General features: G+C 46.9%; 1 long non-coding RNA gene across 1 annotated transcript in view; it reads right to left on the bottom strand.

The window, feature by feature from the left end:
* Positions 1-2630, bottom strand: part of LOC308550575 — an 80020-nt gene extending 77390 nt beyond the window's left edge. The window contains exon 1 of the long non-coding RNA XR_013997928.1: positions 2397-2630. This is a non-coding gene — a long non-coding RNA (uncharacterized lncRNA). The remainder of the gene's footprint in view (positions 1-2396) is intronic.
* Positions 2631-24489: the final 21859 nt, after the last annotated feature.

Raw genomic sequence — 24489 nt, 5'->3', positions numbered from 1 at the left:
TTTAGGATTTGGACTAAGGAACTAGGGGCTCAAGGCCCATTTGAACAACCTGCTGCTGTTTTGATGCTCAGTGGTGGTGTGGTCGGCAGTTATACAGACATGAGTAGACAAAGGACCCTATCTCCAATCTTTCTTCCCCTGGCCTATCATTAGTCATGTGGCTTTAGACCCCTTCAAGGGGGAACAAGGGCAAGGAATAGCCCCATATGACTCCAGCAGAAGCCCTTGCTTGACCACCACCTTCATCATTGGGCCCTCAGGGTAATGAAGTTCTGACCCAACCAAATAGTCGGAAAAACAAAGCCTGGGGTCTCTTGACCACGGAGACAGAGTTTTGGCCAAAACAGAGTTGACATTTACTCCTCAGTTGAATTTCAGCTCCAGGCCCAGAAAAAAGGCAAAACCAGACAGAGCAAGACCAACGCTGACATCAGGACCAGCTGTGATGACTAACGATCTCCTCCCCTAGAGCCGACCAACCAAGGGAAACCATGCTCCTGAAAGGACACCTGGGAAGCTGATGAATATTCTATTGAGATTCCCTGAGGTCTCCCCTAAAATTCCCCATCCTTAGAAAACAAATAAAACTCCTCAAGATAAGGAACCTGGCCTGTGCTCTCCTTGGAGCACTCCCGCACCCCTCCTTTTCCTGGGGAAATATACTTTTGCTCTCTTTCTTCTAAACTCTAAAGGTCAACCAGGTGAGCATTGGGCAATGGCACCTGTTCTGGGGCTAACTCCTTGAACCTGTCTCCAAGGCTGCCTTCTCTCTGACTTTCCAGTGAGCTAACTGCAGCCCCACCTAGGCCCACTTCTCTCACTGTGACATTTATTTCTCAGTGAGGCCACAGAGAGGAAGGGAGAGGGAGATAAATAGAAACATCAATGATGAGACAGTCATTGATTGGCTGCCTCCTGCATGACTCCCCTTGCTGGGCATTGAACCTGCAACAGGGACCTGTGCCCTGACCAGGAATTGAAAGCTGATCGCCTGGATCCTAGGTTGATGCTGGACTGCTGAGCCACGCCCAGCCTGGCCTTATAATTACTTGAAGATCACTTTCCATTAGCATAAGCCTCCAGAGAATGTAAATGGGTAGTCAAAATTTAAAAAACAACAACAAGTATTTGTATTTTTCACAGGTTGCCTTATTGAACTGAAATTAGTTCAGAAAAGGGCTGAGACACAGGTACCGTGAGAATCTTGGTGTGGAGGGCAGAAGCTTTGGGGCCTGAGTGGTCCCAGAGGGACACAGTCTAACTCACAGAGCCCCAGCCTTGGTCTTGGGAGGCCTGTCTTCTGGGAGTCCCCAGTCCTCACTTAGGGTATTCGTTGTCCATAACATGAAGGCCGGAGTTCTATGACTCTGCAATTTGTGATTCTCTAGAGGCAGTAATCTGTGCTTCTGCTTCTCCTGAATGGAATCCAGAAAAGGAAATGAAAACAACACTGTTTATAGGAATATGTAAAATGTAACTTTATCACTAGGTCCCTCCAGGCTTCCAGGGCACACTGCCTTCTATGCACAGAGGGCAGGTGGAAGTGCAGGGTAAATTGGGCTGAGTAACAAGTGATGCACATACAAACCAAAACAAAACCTGACTACAGGAGCACAAAGGACTCACCTGGGATCCCTTGGGACACAGACCCACCCCGTTCCCAGGGCTCCACTGTGAAAGCAGCATCCTGAACAGAATTTAGGATTCAGTCCATGAAGTCACCTTCCCAAGGCCCATTTAGGTTTGAGCCTAGAAAATGGAAGACGTTTGGTCAACGTGGAAGAACGTTCCCTTCTGAGAAAGAGCAGATGAGGTCCAGGGAGAGAGCAGGTTTGGAAAATGCTCAGGGTGAGCCTGTGCAGGGGAACAGGGGTGCATATCAGTCACCCTCTTCCTCCCTCTCTCCTGATCCTGTCTGTTCCAGTGGGGACCCTGCCCCCTGGTTCTGAGCTGCTCCATGTTTCAGCTCAAGAAAGGAGGCGGCCCTGGCCTGTGTGGCTCAGTGGGATGAGCGTCCTCGCTGCTCCCACAAGTTTCTGATCAGGGCAGGTGCCCGGGGTGCCAGCTGATCCCCACTTGGGGGCGAGCAGGAGGCAGCTGACTGGTGTCTCTGTGGTTGATGTTTCAACCTCCCGCTCCCCTCCCTTCCCTGTAAAAGCAATAAAAGCATTTAAAAAGTATGTTTTATAAAAGGAGACAGACGTCATGAATGACCTGATCAGTTTTCTGTGCCTCCCGGTCACCAGCACGGTCAGTATCAGTGTCACAGGCTCAATCCCCAGACGCGCCCGGTGTTCCGCCCCCGTGACCCCGATGGACACTCTCCCTCAGTTTCAGACAGTAAGTTAATGGACCCAACACCCTGCACGACCCTCTTTCCCCCGAATGTTACTCACACGCTGAGCCTGCTGCTGTGTTTGCACCGGGACCGTCTCCCTGTCCTCCCGGCTCCTCAGCTGGTCTCTCCCAGCAGCGCACCCCTGGGCCCAGCGGCACAGCCTCCGGCTCGCGGGCGGCACTAAGGGAACAAAACTGTTTCTGTGAAGAGCACAGACCGCTCAGGGGCTCAGGAAACCTGCAGGCTGAGGTCTGAGGTCTGAGGTCACCCGGAGGAGCTGCGGTTTCTTTTTTCCTTTGTATTGAAGTTGCTGCGGGTTCCTTGTTAATAAAATCACGTGGGAGAACCGCCAGTGGCTCTTCGGAGGCCTCACCCCGAGCCGGGCTTCTGATTGGCCCAGGAAAGCCCCGCCCCCTGCTGCGGGGGCCGGACCTCCAACCCCAGCCCTGGGCTGCGCACTCACTGCCTCCTCACCTACACGCTAGTCCTGGGCTGGCTCTGAGGTGCCCTCCGGGTACTGAGGGCCTGGCTCCCGGGAGCCTTTGAGCTCTGGCCCCACATCTTCCCCCCCGCCATCCTCTCCCAGGGCCACAGCACCTGCTCTCGGTGACTCCCGCAGCTCCCGCCACAGCGCCAGTCCTGGAAGTGCGGCTCCAGGGAGGGGCGGGAGGGCCGAAGGCGGAAAAGCCTGTAGACCGGAAGTCACGAGGACAGAGCCATTGGGGCTCCTGCAGCGGGTGTCCTTTTGCGGGGCTTTTAGCGCGTGGGCCTTGTTGAGGCTCATGGAGGACGCAGCGCGAGCCCAGCCATTTGCGAGGTCCACGGGGAGCCGCGGCAGAGGCACCGGGCAGCGCCCGGCCCTAGTCAGCCACCAGGGAGTGTGGGCGCCGTCCCTGCCGACCCTGGCGGGTTCTCCGCGGGATCCCAAGTGAAAGAATTCCTGCGGGAGCCACACCGATGGCGTGACCCCAGCACAGGCTGGTTTCCATGGGAACCCGGAAGCGTTCGCCTGGAGGTGGGGTGACTGGCGGATTCTTAGTGTGGGTGAGAGGGTGGCCTTGGTGCGGAGGGAGTGTGACCTGAGGCGCAGCGGGCGGACGGGGCGGTCCTGCGGGAAACAGCGACCCCCCGGGGCTCACACAGTACTAGTGTCCACCTTCTCAGGCCATTTGGGCAACAAAACCGCAGGACAAGGAGCTGGTTGGCTGCCGCTGGGATTCTGGGCGGCTGCCTGGCAACGAGGGTTTTACAGCCACCACGTGAGACTGGAGGGAGCCACCTGGGTGGGAACCTTTAGAGCAGTGGGGCTGACCTGGGGGAGGGGCAGCTGAGCAAAGGAGGGAGGCAGGGAAAGAGCAGCCAGCTTACATGGGCCTGCATGTGTGAGGATTGCCATGTAATGTGAGCTTGACTCTGCCCCAGGCACATGTGGTGTTTCTGTGTCCCTGAGCTCTTAGAAGACCTGTGATGTCCACAGAATAGTAGAGACCAGGCTGCTTGTCCCTGGTTTTCTCCTGGACGTACCCTGTGCCGTTGCTCCTTCCAGCATCTCTTATTTCTTTCTCATTTACAGCCATAGTCTTTCTTCTCTGTGAAGCAGAGTGTGAACTAACAGGCCTCTTCCTTGTGCCTGCTCTGCCCAGGTGCCTCTGCTTCCTTCTCCTCCTTCCACCTGCCCTTTTCCTCCTCACCTCTTCAGGTCACTGACTGGCAGAGGGTCCGTCACTCTGCTGATGCACTTGGGCCTCCCCCCAGTGTCTCCATGGGCCACTGTGCACTTAAGAGATGAATCTCATTTCCAGGCTTCTCCATAAGCTCCTAGGTACCGATATTTTTGGGGCTCCTTCTGCAGCCTTCCTCTGTGGCTCCCCCACCCCCTGAATCTCACACAGTCACAGTGAAACATTCGGCTTGATCATCAGTGTTCCTGCCTGTGGGCATCCAGCAGAGCCTTGGTGGGACCACTCTGTCCTGACAGCACCTTTCTTCTGACAGTAACCTTCCTGGGGGTTGGCCATAGCAGGTAGGGACACTTGAGGATTCAGGAAAGAGCATTGAGCAACAACAGTTCTGCGCCTGGTTGGGGCACAGACATTGGGTGCTGTCCTGTTACAGCACCCCTCCTGGGCTACAAATGACTTCAAGGATGAGTTAAAAATTTTACCAATAACAGGATATGAACTTACAAGAACCCATTCCAAGTTGTTCACAGTACACACAAGTCTATAGGAACATGGAGGAAAGGCTGAGGTATGTTCTAGTCTCATCATAGAAAATGATGCAGGAGAATGGTCACATGGAGAGGAGAGGACACAAAGCCCATAAATTATAAGACAAGAGATGTTTGAGGATTGGCAGGCAGTTAATTTAAAACATTGTTTTTGGATGTTGTGATGTGTGTAGTATTTCTCGCATTTTCAGACACGTGCTCTTGTTCCCACACAGCCCTGCCCACCCCAAATATAAAGCCTCCAGTCTCCACAGAGCCCAGTCAGCCCTAATTTCTGTGTTGCTTTAGAGGAGTTTGTCTGGTCTTGACTCAGACTTTGACTTTTCTCTTGAGGTTCACAAACCTCCCTATAGAATAAACTGCACAGTTTATTCTGGCCCTTCTTTCTCATTTTCTTGGGGGGCGGGTGACACACTTTAGCTTCTGACCCTCACAGTTCCATTGATCATGCTCACATTTTAAATGGAAATAGAGTCATACTAGGAGTGTGGGTCCAATTTTGACTCAAGATGGGGCATTCAGTTCAGAAATGTTAGGGATCAAATAAACTGTCATCTCTGTTGAGGGACTATCTGGACCCATTGCTGTGAAGGATCACATGTCACAGTGTCTTTGGTTCACAATATTTGATTTGTGATGTCACCAGTGCATCATCTTTAGGTCAACCAAAGGGAGGTGTCATGGGTGCCTCAGAGGAAGAGCTGCCTCTTCTTGGATCTGAGAACTGAGGGTGCCTTTGGAGCCAGGTAAGGAGGACTGTTGTCCTGTGTACTTAGTTTACTGTTAGAACGGGGGAGGTGTCGCTGTAGGTCCAGCCCATCCACCTCACTCGTTATCTCCTGCCTCCTTGGGGCTGACTGGTCCCCAGGCTTCTTCAGCCACTGTGTGTTATTGAGATGCCTTCTGAGTAGTATCATTCAACTGCATGTTCATGAGGATTTTCCATCCTTTGATTTGTCTTCTTTTTTTTTTTGAGATGTGGCCTAAATGGCAAGTAGTGACGGCGGGTGTAAATATTATACATTGAATTCTGAGGCTCTTTTTACTTGGAACTTGTGAGTTCATTCATGACCATAATTCACACAGAAGGACATAGGGATGAGGAGGGGGAACCTGGGTCAGTCATTTGTCTCCTTTCCATCCCATCACCACCTAAAGTTGAGGACATTGATTCTGTGACTGGAGGGAGCAGGTGCTGGTGCCTGGGCTCCCAGAGGAGCTTTTGCTAATGGCCCAGCTGCTTTCATCTTACTGACTTTTCTCCAGCATCTGTGCTGCCACCCTTTGGATCAGCGACCAACCTGTGAGCTGGACTCAGGGAAGGAGGGAGCCTGTGTCTGCTGAGCTGGCCACATTTCCCATAACTCCACCTGAATTATTTTTCCTTTTTCTTGCAAACTTCCATTTCCATTCCCTATCTCCAAGGGGAACATGGTCCACACCATCTGCATGAATCACCTACAGGATGCTGGACAATGCAGAGCCAGGTTGCCTGAGAAGGCCCATGATGGGACCCCAGTGTGTGAGCTTAATCAGGAACATGGGTGCCAAGCGAGGAAGTGGGGTCATGTGCTCAGATGTCCAGGACAATATCACCTTTTGACCATAACACCTGTGCTTTTCTCCTTGGAACACTGCTGGGCCAACCATCAGCCTGACCTGTGTGTTGCTGAGTAGGTCAGTGGAGTTTTAGTACCGAGATGATTGGTTATCTGGCAGGGACCTTAGAAAAGACTTCAGGGTTCTCTGTGCCCTCTCTGACCTGCTTCCCAGTGTGTTCCAGATCCACAAAGTACCCAATGGGTGTGAGTGTGGAAGGACTTTAGTGTAAGGAGCCTGGGAAAGAAAGAGACAGACAGTGACAGAAATAGAGATACACAAAGAGATAGACACACAGAGAGATAAATAGAGAGATAGAGAGATAAATAGCCACAGGCTTTCGGCCAGGGAGGACTTGCACACATAGGGAGGAGGGGTGTGAGGGAAGGGGAAGCTCATGTAAATTTCAGAAGGGCTGTGTCAGCTGACCGAGGCCACTGGCCACAGCTGTGAGAGGGAAGAGAAGCATCTTTCCAGCTTCTTTTACCAGGTCTGCACTCTGCTCCCTGGGTGGAGCTTCTGGGCTCAGGGCTGGAAGGAGAGGAGATCATGTGAGTTCACAGGGATGCTTTAGGGGTCAGAGCCTAGTGGGGGCTGGGAGCCTTATAATACCTGAATCATCAGGCATGTATCCCACTTATCATAGATAAACCCTGAATTTGTACTTGTAAGAGATCAGAACCTGATTGTGCACTTAGCTGACCTTGGTCCTTCAGATCATAAACAGCCTCTGGAGCACAGGTTCTCCAGAGCATGCCGCCTTGTGAACACTTGTTCACTGTTTCTATTTCACTCTCTCTGTCCCTTCCCTTGCTCTTTCCCTTCCATTTTCCATTAAAAGAAATAAAACATGTTACCAGTGAAGATGGACAAAAACAAATAAGTAGGACCTCCAAAGGAAATCAAGGTCATTCTTGCCAAGGTTTTGTGTCTTGGGTCCCCATATGCCACTGAAATATCTTTAAAATGGCTTCAAAAGACCAGACAGGAATCGTGGATTAGACTTTTTTCTTCAAATCCTCACCCGAGGGTATATTTTGCATTGCTTTTCAGAGGGTTTTGGTATGAGAGAGAGTCATCCATGTGAGATTAGATGCCTTCTGCATGTGCCCTGACCAGGAACACCTCACCTCATCTTCAGAACCACCTAGAGAGTGACCACTTTGGATCCAAACTGCCTCTTCCTCTGGCTGTGGCTTAACCTCGCTTTGCAGACAGCTGGATCCATGGAGGACAAATTGAGGGAAGGAAAGTAACTTTGTTTTGGACACAAGCCCTGATTCTCAATTTCCTTGTGTTTGCTGTTGTGGGGAGTCCCAGGGCCTAGGCCCCCAAGCACCTTCTCTGTAAGTTGGAGACTCCAGTGACGGCTCTCCCGAGGTTCTCAGGGTTAATGCGCTTGGTGACATACACATCATGGCAGAATTTCTTGGTGAGTAAGAAGAGGTGACAGGTGTCTGCTGTGAGGTCCCTGCCTCTGTCTTGCTACCTGTGAGTGAAGGGGGCGCAGGCAGAGCTTCACCTGGGAAGCCTCTAATTTGCTTTCTCATGTGACCTCCGCCATCAGGCTACCAAGGGAGGTGCAACCTGGGGGTGAGCTCCTCACTTCCTTTCTCTCCTCCATCAACCTCATGTCTTTCTTCTTGCCCATCTCTCCATCTCAGAGTGGCTGTGCCCTGCATGTAGCTGGTTGTCTGCCTCACGTCAAGTGCACGATCTCCCTGCCAGCAACTCTTGTTTCTTCTTCATGAAGCCCAAGTTCAACTAAGAGGCCTCCTTCTCCTCCCAGCTCCTCCCAGGCGCCTCTGATCCCTTTCCCTCCTTGTACCTGCCTGCTTCCTCCTCACCCCCTCACCCCACTGACTGGTAGTGGGTCCTTGACTCTACTGAAGCACCAGGCTTCCCCCAGCTTCCTCCTGGGCTTCTGTGCACTGGAGAGACCAGTCCCATTACCCAGCTTTGCCTCCATTAGCTCCCAGGTGCTGACCTTCCTGGGGCTCCTTCTGCTGCCTCCTGCCTTCCTCTTCAGCTCTCCCACCTGGTGAATCTCACCAACAAGCCTTTGGCTTAGATGTCAGTGCTCATGCATGTGGCTAACCAGCGGAGCCATGGTGAGACCACTTTCTCCTGACCGCATCTTCCATCCATCACATCCCTTCCTGGTGGGTGGGCTCAGCAGGCTGCAGATACTTGGGATCTAGCAACAGAGAATTTGGAAGGGACACTTCCAGGCATGATTGAGGCACAGACATGGGGTGCAGTCCTGTTACAGCACTCCTCCCAGTAAGAGTTAAGAATTTAGATCAGTAACAGGATAGGAAGCCAAAAGAACCCATTCTGAGCTGTTCACAGTGCACTCAAGTCTCTAAGAACACGGGAAAGGCTGAGGTTCGTTCTAGATTCATAATAGAAAATGATGCAGGAAAGTGGCCACATGCAGAGGGGAGAACACGAAGCCCAGAACGTGTAGGACAAGGGATGTTGGAGGAGTTTGAGGCAGGCAATTTAAAACATTGTTTTTTTGGATATTGTGATGTGTGGTATTTGGTTTTAAAATATGTGATTTCCTTTTTCCTTTTAAATATGCAGACATGTCCTCTTGTTTTTACACAGCCCCTCTCACCCCCAAATTGTAAAGCTTCCCATCTGTCCTCATTTTTGTGTTGCTTGAGAAGAGTTTGTCTGCTCTTGGCTCAAACTATGACTTTTGATTTGAGGCTCACAAACCTCCCTGTAGAACAAATTGTGTATGGCACCTGGCCTTTATTTCTCATATTCTAGAAGGTGGACACATTAGGTTCTGACCCTCACAGTTCCATTGGTCATGTTCACATTTTAAATAGAAATACACCTATACTAGGAGTGTGGTGTCTATTTTTCCTCAAGATGGGGTATTCGGGTGACAAATGTTAAGGAAGTAATAGACCATCATCTCCTTGAGGCACCAGCTGGACCCATTGCTGAGCAGAGACACAGATGACATGTGTCTTTGGTTCACAATCTTGGATTTGTGATGTCACCAGTTCATCATTCTTAGTCCAACCACATTGAGGTGTTAGCAGTGCCTCAGAGGAAAAGCTGCCTCTTCTGAGAGCAGAGTGTTGAGGATGCCTGTGAAGCCAAGGTCCCTGTCACAGGTAAGGAGGACAGTTATCCTGAATACTTAGTTTCCTGGCACAGTAGTGGCTTTGGGTGGGGTTGTTGCTTGTGGGACCAGCCCATCCACTTCACTCTTATTACCTCCTGCCTCCTTGGGCCTGACTGACTTCCAGGCACCTGCAGCCACTGTGTGTCATTAAGATGCTTTTAAAAAAATTATGCTTATTTTTCAAAGTATTTCAAATGTTTTCTTTTATCCTCCATTGATTTCATTCCCCCTGTACCCCTACCCTCAGGCTTTCATAACACTGTTGTCTGTGTCCATGTGTTATGCATATATGCACCTAAGTTTTTAGCTTATTCTCTCCACACCCACCCACCCTCTCCTTCCCTCTAAGGTTGGTCAGTCTGTTCCTTTCTACTATGTCCCTGGACCAATTTTTTTCATTTTATTTTGTTTTTTTAGATTCCACATATGAGAAGATCATGGGATACTCCTTTTTCTTTGACTGGCTTATTTCACATAGTATAATACTCTCCAGGTCCCACCATGCTGTCTCAAAGGGCAAGGAAACATTCTTTTCAACAGCTGAATAGTATTTCATGGTGTAAATGTACAAGAAGATACTTGATATCATTTCAGTCTTCTGAAGTTTTAAAGACCTGTTTTGTGTCCTAACATGTGGTCTGTCTTTGAGAATGTCTATGTGCACTTGAGGAAAATGCATGTTCTGCAGCTCTGGGGTGAAATGTTGTGTAAATGTCAGTTAAATCCATCTGTCCCAGTGTTTCATTTAGAGTCACTATTTCCTTGTTCATTTGTTGTCTGGAAGATGTATTCAGTAAGTCGGTGGGGTGCTAAAGTTTCCTACTATGACTGTATTGCTATCAATCTCTCCTTTAAAGAGCTCAAGAATTTTTTTCTTCAGCCTGTGTGATTTCTTTCTTCTGAGGTGGGTCTCTTGTAGACAGCCTCTATTTGGGTCTTGTTTTCTTATCCATTCACCTACCCTGTGTCCTTTGATTGGAGCATTTAACCCATTTACATTTACAGTTATTATTTGGAGGTATTTATCTATTGTCATTTATTTCTTTATGGGAATGTTTCTCTATTTCAACTTCTTATTACAGCAATCCCTTTAACATCTCTTGCAATGCTGGTTTGTTGGTGATTAACCCCTTTACACTTTTTGGCCTGGGAAACTTTATTTTTCCTTCTATTTTGAATGATAGCCTTGCTGAATAGGGTATTGTTGGTTTCAGATCCTTTTTTTGCATTACCTTGAGTGTTTCATGCCTTTTCCTTCTCGCCTATAGAGTTTCTGATGAGAAACCAGCTAACAGTCTTATGGTAACTCCTTTGTAGGAAACAGATTGATTTACCCTTGCTGTCTTTAAGATTCTCTTTTTGTCATTAATTTTATCATTTTAATTATGATGTGTCTGGATATGGGCCTCTTTGGATTCTTTTTGCTTGGGACTTTTGGTGGCTCCTGAGCTTGTGTGACTTTTTCCTTGACCAGGTTAAGGAAGTTTTATGCCGTTATTTCTAGAAACCAGTTCTCTAACCCTTGCTTACTTTCACCATCTTCTGGCAGTCCTATGATGTGTATATTATTATTTTACTTGTTGTGCCACAGCTCCCTTAAACTGTCCTCTTGTTTTTTGGTTGTTTTTTCTTTTTGGTTCCCTGATTGAGTTATTTCTCTACCCTGTCTTCTAATTTGCTGAGCAGATCCTCAGCTTCTGCTAATCTAGTGTTTATTCCTTCCAGTGTTTTCTTACGTCTACTATATCATTCCCAATTGTCTTTATACTTTCCGTTTTATTTCTCATGCTGTTGAACATCCTTATGATCTAGCCTTCCAAACCCTCTATCTGATAGCTTACTTATCTCCATTTAATTTTTCTCTTCTTTTGGTGAATTCTTTTGTTCTTTCATTTGGGGCTTGTTTTTTTGTCTCCCCAGTTTGGCTGCCTGTATCGATTTGTTTCTATGTATTAGATCCTCTATGACTCCCAATCTTTTGGATGGTCTGTAGTGCAAGCCAATGTCAGATGCTGTTTGTGACTGGCCTTGAGAATGCTGTTTGAAGCTTTCCACAATCTACAGTTTGTGCCTCCCTCTGCTGTGGCTCTTTGTGTTTTGAAAGACCAAGATGCATACGAAGGTAAACTTTTCCAAGCCCTGGTTCCAGAAGCAAATCAGGAAAAGATCAAAGCCCCCCGAGGCTGTTATTCAGTCTCTTATTGAGCCTCAGGCTGTAGAAACTCCATGGGTTGGGGCCAGAGATGTTCCAGACGTTAGAAAAGCCTTCAGGATTCTTTGTGCCTACTCTTAACTGCTGCCAAGTGTGTGCAGGTTCCAAATTATATCCACTTGGTGGGCATGAGGATGGCTTTCAGTGCAAGGAGCCCATGAAAGAAAGAGACAGACAGTGACAGAGATGTAGACATATACAGAGAGAGATACACACATAGACAAAAAGATGCACAAAATGTGAAACTGGGCTGGAGGAGGACTCACAGGCACAGAGAAGAGGAGGGCAGTTGGGAAAGGGGCAGCTCATGTAAATTTCAGAGGGACCGTGACACCTGACCAAGGCCATTGGCCACAGGTGTGAGAAGGAAGAGAAGCATCTTTCCTGCCTGTTGTAGGGGGTCTGTCCCCTGTTTCCAGTGTGGAGCTTCTGTCCTGAGAAAAATCCTCAGCACTGGAAGGAAAGGAAGTCAGGTAGGTTCACAGGGATGCATTAAGGAGTCAAAGACTAGTAGGGGCTGGGAGCCCATGACAACTGAATCGTCAGGCATGTACCCCACTGAACATAGGTAAACCCTGAACATGTACTTGTAAGAGCTCAGCACCTGAGTGTGGGCCTAGCTGATTATGTTCCTTCAGATCATAAACAACATCTGGAGCACAGACACTCCTGAGCTTGCAGCCTTCTGAGCTTTTGTCCACCGTTTATCCCCTCCCCACCCCATTCCCACTGATTCCTCACTCTCCTCTTACCACTTTCTCAAACAAATTTTTTTTTAAATGTCTACGGGAGAGGATCAACAAAAACAAAAAAGTAGTGCCTCCAAAGTGAGTCAATCAAAGGTCTCATTCCTGCTAATGATTTGTGTCTTTAGTCGCCAAAGGGAACTGAATTACCTTTGAAAATGGCCTCAAATGACCAGAGTGGAAGCCTGGATTAGTGGGGTTTTTTTGGGGGTTTTTTGTTTGTTTGTTTTTTGTCTTTAATACTTACCGGAGGTTGTTTTTTCCATTACTTTTCAGAGAAAGTTGAAGGGAGAGAGAGAGAAACATCCATGTGAGATTGGTTGCCTTGAGCATGTGCCCTGTCTGGATCTGGAGACTGAGCCTGCAAGGGAGGTATGTGCCCTAGGCCAGAATCAAACCTGGTACCCTTCAGTCCCCAGTGTAGTGCTCTGAACACTAAACCAAATCGAATAGGGCAGGATTGGTGTCTTAATGGCAGAGGGCTGCAGTTTGGGCATTGGTCATGGGGTGGGGAAGCATTGTCCTGGGCTGTCAGGGGCGTGTGGCTGGGGTGATGGGGGCTTTGTGAGTCTCAACGTGTTCAGTTGATGGCTTTGGACATGTTCTGCTTTGTCAGCTGACTGTGGGATTTGCCAAAAGTCAAATCAAGGAAATGTAAGGCTCAGGCAGGGATGGGGAGCACCCTGAAATGTTGTCTGGGGTCCCCTCTTCCCCCCTCCATGCTTACTGACACTCAGAGAGTATCTACACCAGATCTAAACTACCTTTTTTCATGTCTGTGGCCTGACCCCACTTGGTCTCCATGGAGGAGAAGGTGGGGGGAAGCAAAGCAAGTTTGTCTTGGACTCAAGCCCTGGTTCCACTGGCCTTCTGTTCGGGGTGTGAGGAATCCCATGGCCTGAGGGCCCAAGCATCTTCTCTGCAAGGTGGAAACTCCAGTGCTTGCTCTCTGGGGTTACCAGGGTTAATGAACTTGGTGCCATACAGGCCATGGGGGCACTTCCTGGTCACTATGGGGAGGTGACATGTGCCTGCTGTGAAGTCCCTGCCTCTTTTGCTGCCTGTGAGTGACAGGGCAGAAGCAGAACTCTGCCTGAGAAGTCTCTTTGCTTTCCCATGTGACCTGGGAGGGGAGCAACTCACTTCCTCTCTCTATTCCTTTCTCATAATCATGTCTTTCCTCTAGTTAGTCTCTCCCTCATGGGCCGGCTGTACCCTGCTTGGAGCTGGTTCCTTGCTGGACATCACTTGCACCATCGCCCCCTTCAGGATTCCCTCTTTCTTCTCAGTGAAGCCCAAGTTCAACTAACAGGCCTCTACCTCCTGCCGGCTCCTTCCAGATGCCTCTCCTTCCTGCCCGTTCTTCCACCAGCCCTTTTCCTCTTCACCTCCTCACGCCACTATCTTCCAGTGGATTCCTGACTCTCCCAATTCCAAGGGTTCTCCCCCAGCTTCCCCCTGGGCCTCTGTGCACTGGAGAGACCAGTCCCATTTCCCAGCTTCTCCTCCATAACCTCCCAGCTACTATCCTTCCTGGGGCTCCTTCTTCTTGCTCCCTGTATTCCTCTGCTTCTCCCCTACCTCCTGAATCTCACACAACTTCACCAAGAAGTTCACAACTTTAGTGACCGCGCTCATGCCAGTGGGTGACCAGCAGAGCCCTGGCAGGACGACTATCTCCTGACAACACATTCCATCCATCACATGACTTCGAGGTGGGCGGACTCAGAAGGCCTCAGGTACTTGCGACCCAGGGACAGAGAGGTTGGTAGGGACACTTCCAGCCATGGTTGGGGCACAGACATGTGGTGCTGTCCTGTTACAGAACTTCTCTTGGGATACAAATACCTTCCAGGAAGAGTTTAGAATTTAGATAAGTAACAGAATATGAAACCACAAGAATGCATTGTGAGCTGTTAACAGTGCACTCAAGTCTCTAACAACACGGGGGAAAGGCTGAGGTACCTTCTTTTCTCATCATAGAAAATGAATCCCAGAAAGTGTAGGACAAGGGATATTGGAGGCGTCGGAGGCCGGCAATTTAAAACATTGTTTTTTGGGTATTGTGATGTGGTGGTATTTGTTTGGTTTTAAGATATGTAATTTGCTGTGATTTCCTTTGAAAAATGCAGACACGTCCTCTTGTTCTTGCACAGCCACCCTTGCCCCCAAATTGTAAAGCCTCAAGTTTGCCCTCATATCTGTGTTGCTTGAGAGGAATTTGTCTGCTCCTGGCAGCAAATATTACTTTTTACTTGAGGCTCACAAAGCTCCCTGCAGAACACACTGTACACGGTGCCTGGACCTTTCTCATTTTCTGGGGAGCAGGGACAGACAGACATTAGCTTATGACCATCACAGTTACATAGCCACACTGTAAATAGAAATACAGTCATAGAAGGGGTTTGACTCCAATTGTACTTCAAGATGGGGTCTTATGATCACAAATTTTAAGGAACTGATACACTGCCATGTCTGTTGATGTCCCACTTGCACCCATTGCTGAGCAGGGTCACAGGTCAGTGTCTTTAGTCCACAATCTTTGCTTTTAGATGTTACCAGCACATCAATTGTAATCCAACCACAGGGAGGAGTCATGGGTGCCTCAGAAGAAGAGTTGCCTCTTTGGGGCGCTGAGATCTGAGTCTGCTGCAGGAGCCAAGGTCCCTGTCACAGGTAAGCATGGCTGTTGTCCTGTATACTTACTTTTGTGTCATAGCAGGAAGATGTTGCTTGTGGGACCAGCCCATCCACCTCACTCTCATTACCTTCTGTCTCTTGTGGCTTACTGGTCCCCAGGCCCCTGCAGCCACTGTATGTCATTGAGATGCCTTCTGAGTAGCATCATTCAAGTGCATGTTCATCAAGAATTCCAATCCGTTGAGTTGTATTTATTTATTTATTTTGAGATGTGGCCTAAATGGCAAGTAGTGAAAGGTGTACATACTAATTATACATTGAATTCTGAGGCCATTTTTACTTGGAACTTGTGAGTTCATTCATCACTATAATTAACACACAAGGACTCAGGGATGAGGAGGGGGGACCAGGGTCAGTCATTTGTCTACTTCTTTCCATCCTGTCACCATCTTACTTTGAGGACATTGAGTCTGTAACTGGAGACAGCAGCTGTCGGTGCCAGGGCTCCCAAAGGAGCTTTTGCCAATGACCCAGCTGCTTTCAAACCTCTGGCTTCCTACCAGCATTTGTGCCCCTGCCCTGTGGTTCACTTACCACTCTCTAAGCTGAATGCAGGGAAGGAGGGAGCCTGTGTGTGCTGAATTGGCCACGTTTTCCATAACTTCACTTGAATTATTTTGCGTTTGTCTGGCAACTTCCATTTCCATTCTCTATCTCCACAGGGAACATGGTCCAAACCATCTGCATGAGTCATCTACAGGATACTAGAGGATGCAGAGCCAAGATGTGTGAGTGAGCCAATGATCGGACCCTAGTGTGAACTTAATGAGGGCTGTTCGTGTCACTTGAGGAAACGGGGTTATGTGCTCAGATGTCCAGGACAACATTACATTTTGACCATACCACGTGTAATTTTCTCCTTGGAACACTGCATGTTGCTGAGTAGGTCAGTGTAGTTTTAGTAACCGGATGATAGGTTGTCTTGCATAGACCTTAGAAAAGCCTTCAGGGTTCTGTGTTCCCGCTCTGACCTGCTGCTCAGCATGCCCAGGATTTAGAAAGTAAACCATGAATGTGAGTGTGGAAGACCTTTAGTGTAAGGAGCCTGTGAGAGCAAGACACAGACAATAAAAGAGATAGAGAAATACCGAGAGAGGGACAGACACAGAGACTTAGATGGAGAGATACATACATAGACACAGACATTGGGCTGGGGAGAGGACTTGTAGACACAAGGTGGAGGGGACTGAGGGAAGGAGCAGGTCATGTAAATTTCAGAAGGGCTATGTCAACTGACCAAGGCCACTGGCCACAGCTGTGAGAGGGAGGAGAAGCATCTTCTCTCCTCCTGGTAACAGGTCTGAGTTCTGCTCGCTGGGTGGAGCCTCTGTCCTGAGAAAATCTCAGGGATGGAAGGAGAGGAGATCATGTGAGTTCAAAGGGATGCTTTAGGGATCAGACCCTGGCGGGGGCTAGGAGCTTCATGATACCTGAATCGTCTGGCATTTACCCCACTGATCATGGATAAACCCTGAATATTTACTTGTAAGATCTCAGAGACTGATTGTGCACTTAGCTGACTGTGGTCCTTCAGATCATAAAGAACCTCTGGAGCACAGGCTCTCCAGAGCATGCAGACTTCTAAGCATTGTACAGTTTCGCTGTCTCTCTTTCTCTGTACCTTCTCTCCACCCCTTCTTTGCACTTTCCCTTCCACTTTCTCTAAAAAAAAAAAAAAAATTAAAAATGTCTTCTAGTGAGGATTAACAAAAACAAAAAAGTATCACCTCCAAAGGAATCAAAGGTCATTATCGCCAAGATTTTGTGTCTCAAGTCTCCAAATGGTACTGAATTACCTTTAAAAATGGCTTCAAAGGACCAGACAAGAAACCTGGATTACTGTCTTTTTTTATTTTTTTATTCTCCCACAACGGTATATTTTGCATTGCTTTCCCAAGAGTTTTCATGGGAGAGAGAGAGAAACATCCCTGTGAGGTTTGTTGCCTTCCACATGAGCCCTAACCAGGGACCCCTCACCTCATCTTCAGAACCACCTAGAGAGTGACCACATTAGATCCAAACTACCTTTTTCTCTGACTGTGGCCCAACCCTTCAAGGTGAAAGGAAGGAAATTAACATTGTCTTGGGTGCAGGCCCTGGTTCTACTGTCCTTGTGTCTGGGGTTGAGGAGAATCCTATGTCCTCGGGGCAAAAGCACCTTTTCTATAAGGTGGAGACTCCAATGCCTGCTCTCTGGGGTTACCACGGTTAATGGACTTGGTGCCATACAAGTCATGGCAGCACTTCCTGGTGAGAAAGAAGAGATGATAGGTGTCTGCTATGAGGTCCCAGCCTCATTTGCTGCCTGTGAGTGCAGGGGGCACAGGGATAGCTCCACATGGGAAGCCTCTAATTGGCTTTCCCATGTGACCTCAGCCCCTCAGGCTCCCAAGGGAGGTGCAGCCTGGGAGGTGAGCTCCTCACCTCCTTTCTCTTATCCTGCAGTGTCCTCATGTCTTTCTTTTTCCCATCCCTCCATCTCAGAATTTCTGTGCCCTGCTTGGAGCTGATTCTCTGTTGGACGTAACCTTTATCATCTCCTTGCCCACAACTCCTGTTTTTCTTCTTGATGAAGCCCAAGTTCAACTAAGAGGCAGCCTCCTCCACTCAGCTCCTCCCAGGTGCCTCTGCTTCCTGCTCCTCCTTCCACCTGCCTGCTTCCTCCTCACCACCTCACCCCACTGACTGGCGGTGGGTCCCTGACTCTACTGAAGCACCAGGCCTCCCAGGGGAAAGGCTAAGGTATGTTCTCGTCTCATTGTAGACTATGATGTAGGAAAATGGTCACATGGAGATGAGAGGACACAAAGTCCAGAAAGTGTAAAACAGGGAATGTTGGAGGACTTTGAGGAAGTTAATATAAAACTTTGTTTTTTGGATATTGTGATATGTGGGATGCTTTAGGGGAACAGAGACTGGTAGGGGCTGGGATCCTCATGATACGTGAATTATCAGGCATATACTCCACCAAACATGGGTGAACTTTGAATATATGTTTTAAGAGCTAGGAGCCTGAGTGTGAACCTAGCTGACTATGTTCCTTCAGATCATCTGATCTGGGGCACAGGCTTCAAGCACAGGGAGGTGTCATGGGTGCCTCAGAGGAAGGGCTGCCTCTTCTGAGATCTGAGACCTGGAAGCTGAGAGCTGAGGCTGCTGCAGGAGCCAAGGTTCCTGTCACAGGTAAGGAGGGATGTTGTCCTCTATACTTCGTTTCATGTCACAGCAGGGAGGGGTTGCTTGTGGGACCAGCCCATCTACCCTTTTCTCATTTAACTCCTGCCTCCTTGGGCCTAACTGGTCCCCAGGCCCCTGCAGCCACTGTGTGTCATTGAGATCCTTTCTAAGTAGTCCCAATGAAGTGCATGTTCACGAGGAATTTCCATTGTTTGAGTTGTCTTTTTTTGTTGAAATGTGGCCTAAATGACAAGTAGCAAAGGGTTTAAATATTAATTATACATTGAATTCCAAGGCTGTTTTTCTTGGAGCTTCTGAATTCATTCATAACTATAATTCACACACAGAGAGAAGGAGAGAAGAAGTTAACCAGGATCACTCATCTGTCTTCGTCTTTCTGTGTTGTCACCATCTTGCTTCAAGAGTATTGATTCTGTGACTGGAGGCAACAGGCGCTGGTGCCTGGGATCCTGGACCAATGCTTGCTATTGGCCCAGGAGTTTCATCCCACTGGCTTTCTTCCAGCATGTGTGCTGCCTCCCTGTCGATCAGCCACCTTGTAATTGGACACAGGGAAGCAGGGTGCCAGTGTGGGCTCACTTTGTCACACTCCCCCAGAATTCCACTGGAATTATTTTTCCTTTTTCTGGCAAACTTCCTTTTCCATTGTCTGTCTCCATAGGTAAGGTGCTCCCACCATCTACATGAATCAGGTCTAGAGAATGGGGTGCTAGCATGACTGATGAAGCCCATGACAGAACCCTGGTGTGAGTTTAAACAAGATCATGGATGCCACATGAGGAATAAAGGTTGTGTTCTCAGATGCCCAGGGCAACATCAGGTTTTGACCAAACATCATGTGATTTTCTCCTTGGACCAGTGCTGGGCCAACCATCAGCCTGCCCTGCACGTCTCTGAGTAGGTCAGTGGAATTTTGGTAAAAGAGAGAATAGATTTCCAGGTGTGGATCTTCCAAAAGCCTTCAGGGTTCACTGTGTTCACTCTAACCTGCTTCCAGGTGTGTGCAGGATTCTGGTACTACCCAAAGGGTGGGAGTGAGGGAGGCCTTCAGTGGAAGGAGCCTGAGAGAGATAGGATAGAGACAGAGACAGAAACCAAGACACACCGAGAGAGAGAAAGAGATACTGAGAAAGATAAGGACATACAGACAGAAACAGGGAAACACACACACACACACACACACACACACACACACATTGGCTAGGGAAGGACTTGGAGACCCAGGGAGGAGGCGGGTGAGGGAAAGGACAGCTCAGGTAAATTTCAGAAGCTCTGTGTCAGCTGACCAAGGCCACTGGCCCACAGCTATGAGAAGGAATTGAAGCATCTTTCATACCTGTGGTAAAAGGTCTGCATCCTGCTCCAAGGTTGAAGCCTCTGTCCTGAGACAAAGCCTCAGTGCTATAAGGAAAGGAGGTCAGGTGGGTTCACAGGGATGCTTTAGGAGGGCAGAACCTGGTGGGGTCTGGGAGCCCCGTACTACCATCATCATCACGCATATACCCCAATGATCAGGATCAACCCTAAATATTTACTTCTAGGAGGTAGAAGCCTGAGTGTGGATTTAGCTGACTATGTTCTTTCAGATCATGAACAACCTCTGGAGCATGGGCTCTCCTAAGCTTTCAGCCTCCTGACCATTTCTTCTCTGTGAGAATGGAATGCCCTAACAATCAATTCCCCTGACCAAAATTCATCTTGAGATGGCATCTTTGTGATTTTCCGTCACCCCTGTCCATGTCTCTTCCAAGCATGGACCCCCTAATTGTGGCGTCCCCTGACCATGGGATGCTTTGATTATAAAGTACCCTTATCTTAACCCACTGGTTCATGTTCCCCATTCATCATGTATAAACACTGAATATTTTTTGTGGGCAAAGGAGGTCTGAGTAAGGACCTAGGCAACCATGTTTGCCGCAAAATAGATACCCCCCCTAAGCATGGTCACTTGTGAGCATGAACTCCTGAGGAGTTATTTGCATTATGGATGGAGCCTTTCTGAGAGAAAACCCCTGAGAGGGCCTCTCTGAGTGTGTCAGGGGGCTTCATTACTTCTAACTGTCTAGCCCAAAAGTGTGGACCCTCAGGAACATGTACAGCCCTAATTATCAACTTTCCTAACCATAGCCACCCCTTGAGCATGTACTGCTTTATTTTACTCCCTGTACATGTGCCTTCCTGAGCATGGAAATCTTCACAGATGACACTCCTGATGGTGCACTGCTTTGATTGTACTCTTCCCTGATGATTGAACCCCCTGAACCTGTACACATTTGAGCATGTATAACACCTGAACATGTCCCTTATTGAGTGTGAATTTTCCTGAGCATGGACCACTTTGAACTTCAACCCACTCCAAGAATCTAAACCTTCTCAGATCTAACATGACTGAGTATGAATACTTTGTGTGGAGGATCCTGAGCATCAATGACATGAGCATGGACAGTCCTGAATGGAATCACTGGGCTTAATCACATCTGAGGATGTACCCAAGAAGCATGGATGCTTCTGTGCATGGAATGCACTACTAATCATTTCCCATGAACATGCTTTGTTTTGAGTGTGTACCTTTGTGAATTGTGAAATGCCTGTACATGTATACCTTCGTGAGCATGGGACTTGTATTTGTGGTCCCTACAAATCATGTATTTTTTATTATAAATTACCATGATTAAGCCACTCATGAGCATGTATTCCATTGATCGTGGAGAAAACCTGTACTGGTCTGAGCAAGGAAGACCTGGCTATAGATCTTGCTGACTCTTCATTCCGAACATAGAATCCTCCATATGCACATGAACCCATGTGTTCCTGGAATATTTTGAGTATGAATGCGCGCTTAAAATGGGACCCTTATGAGAAATAACAACACTGAACATGGACCTCTGAGCGTGGAATATCCTGAACATTAAAGCCCTGGGAATCAGGCACTCTTGAATGTCCAACCCTGTAGCAAATCACATCTACACATCAACTCAGTAATTGTAGACACTTCTGAAACTGGACTGCAGTAAGGATCAGGGCCCAAATCATAGCTGCTTTTGAGCATGTACTAATTGATTATGTAGTGTCCCCTGTACATGTGGCTCCCTCAAGAAGAGAGCCCACCTGATCATGACCTTTAATTTTAATCACATTTGAGTATAGCTCCATTTGATCATGTACACCTTTGATCATGTGTAACCTCTTAACCTGCAGTTACCTAAGCTTGGATCATTTTGAATACAAACACCATCTGAGAATGGCACATTCCTCAAAATGAAGCCCCTGATCATGGATTCTCTTCTTTGTAACATTGTCAGCAAAAGTTACCTTATCCTGGATCCTCCAGAACATGGAATCAATGACCTCATCCCATCTAAGCATGTACCTAAGAAGTGTAAAAATTTCTGCTCATGGAATTCTGGAATAATCAATTTTCTTAATCTTAGTTCATCTTGAGAATGTTCCCTTGTGATTTTATGTTGCCTGCATACACGTATCTTCCTCATCATGAAATGCCTAATTGTAGACTTTCTTGATCATGACCTACTTTGATTTCAATCTCCCATAACATAGCCCCAAGTGAGCATGTACACTTTGTATTATGTTTACTATCTGAACATATATATTCCTGACTGTATACTCCTGAGCATGGGGATATTTGTACAAATCCACTCAGAGGATGAATCCCCGGACGAGTGAATCTCTTTGTGTAGAACATCTTGGGCTTACATGACCTGATCATGGACCCTTCTGAACATTGAATCAATGAGGACAATGGTTTCTAAATATGTACCCATGACTTGTTGCCATTTCTGTTCATGGAATTCTGTATTAATTTTGTTCAACCTAGTTAATCTTGAGAATGTGCCCTTGTGATTTTTTTTACCCCTGTACATGTACGTTTTTGAGCATGGACACCCTAATCGTGGACCCCTCTAATCATGCCCTCTCTGATTATACACTTCCATTATCTTAACCGCTCGTGGGCATGTATTCTCTTGATCTTGTATAAAACCTGAGTATGTACTTTCTGAGCATGGAAGGACTGAGGAGGGAGCTGGCTGATTATTTACCTTCAGACCATAGAGCCCTCCTTAGGAGCTTGAACCCTCATGATCTTGGATTTTCTAAGTATGAATGCACTCTTATAATGTAACCCTTCAGAGAATTAACAACACTGATATGGACCCTCTTGTGTGTATATTGTGAACCTAAAGGACCAAGGAATATGCACTCTGGGTCATGGAACCTCTGTATGTAATTATTTTTAAACAGCAACTCAATAAGCAGGGACACTTATGATTATAGACTGCCCTAAAAATCAACTTCCCTAATCAGAGCCACTTTCCAGCGTGTACCTACTTCATAGTTCTTCCTCTGTATGTGTCCAGCCTGAGCATCAAAACCCTCATCAAGGCGGCTACCGGCCATGACATACTTCAATTTTAATCTCCCTTGAATATCGCACCACTTGAGCATATACTCTTTTCTTGATGTTTAATACCTCAACTTGTAAAATATGTGCATGGAAACTTTTGAGCACGGACACACACTGAGGAAAAAACGCTCTCAAGAACAAACAGCTTATCCATGACCTCTCTAGTATGGATAACTTGAGGATAAACACCATGAACACAAATACCCTCAACGTGGAATCAATGATTGCAATTACATTTAAGCATGAATCTAAGAAGAGTGGACATTTCTTTCATGGAATTCTGTAAGTATGAATTTCCCTGATTGTTGTTTACCTACATATGTTCTGTTGTGATGTTTTATAACCCCTTTTCCTGTACCTTCCTGTGCATGAAACCTCTAATTGTATATTCCCCTAATCATGACCTACTTTGATTGTAAGCTCCCCTTAACATGGCCCCATTTGAGCATATATCCTCTAGATTGCGTTTAATATACTAACTCATACTTTCCTGAATGTGGATTCCGCTGAGCATGGAGGCTTTTGAATTTGGACGACTCTGAGAATGACACATTTCAGAAAATGTATCCCCAAGACCATAGAATGTCTTCCTGCGGGACATCCTGAGCTTAAACAATTTGACAAAGAAACCTTCTGAACAGGGAATCACAGAGCGCAGTCATTTCTGAGCATATATCTAATATTTTTTTATGTAAATCCATGGATTTCTTTAATTTCCTTGATCTATGATCATCCTGGGAATGTACCATTGTGAATTTGTGTAACTACATATGGGTAGTTTACTAAGAAAGGACACTCTAATTTTTTAACCCCATACTCATGTATTCTGTGAATTTAAACTCCCATGATCTTAGTGCCTCTTAATCATGTATAACACTGTTCATGTATAAAAACTGAAAATGTTCTTCTCAGAGGCTGATCAGCAAAATGGCTAACTATGTACCTTCAGAACACAGACCCTGCCTCATGAGCATGAACTCGTGGTCTTACACCTTTCTGAGTATGACTGCCTTCTGATAATGTAACCATTCTGAGAAATACCAACACACTGCATGGACCCATGAGTGTGGAATATCCTGAACATAAAGGTCGAAGGAATATACTGTCTTGATCATGAAATCCTTGTGTGTAATCTGTGATCAATGATACACATAAACTCAATTTGCAGGGACAGTTCTGATGATGGACTGCACTAAGAATCAACTTCCCTTATCAGACCCAAATTCCAGGATGTACCTAAATGGTAGTTTATTGCCTGTATGTTTACCAGCCTAAGCATCAAAATCCACAGCATGGAGCCTACTGACTGTGACACACATCGATTTTAATCTCCCTTGAATATCGTGCCACTTGAGAATATACTCTTTTCTTGATGTTTAATTACTGAACATGTAAACTCTCTGCTTGGAAAAGTGTGAGTAAGGACACACACTGAGAAAAAAAATCTTGTGAGAACAAATAGCTTATCCACAGCCTCTCTTGTGTGTAAAACTTGAGGATAAACACGAGGAATATGGATCTTCTGAATACGAAGAAGGAACGGTATTACATTTACGTGTAAATCTAAGAAGAGTGGGCATTTCTTTTCATTGTATTCTGTAAGTATTTGTTTCCATGAGCCAATTTACCTTGAGAATGTTTTATAATCTTGGGTAATCACTTTTCCTGTATATTCTTGAGCATGAAACCTTTAATTGTATATTCCCCTGGTCCTGACCTTCTTTGATTGTAACCTCCCCTTAATGTAGCCCACTTGAGCATGTATCTTGTAGATTATGTGTAATTTAGTAACTCATACTTTCCGAAGCATTGATTCTGTTGACCGTGGGGACGTTTGAATTTGAATGACTCAGAATGACAAACTTTAGAAAATGTATCCCGAAGAACATGGAAGA

The sequence above is a fragment of the Miniopterus schreibersii genome, assembly GCF_964146895.1.
Source record: "Miniopterus schreibersii genome assembly, chromosome: 22".
NCBI lineage: Eukaryota > Metazoa > Chordata > Mammalia > Chiroptera > Miniopteridae > Miniopterus > Miniopterus schreibersii.
Note: the sequence above shows the minus strand (reverse complement) of the source record. Positions and strands in the feature narration are given on the sequence as shown.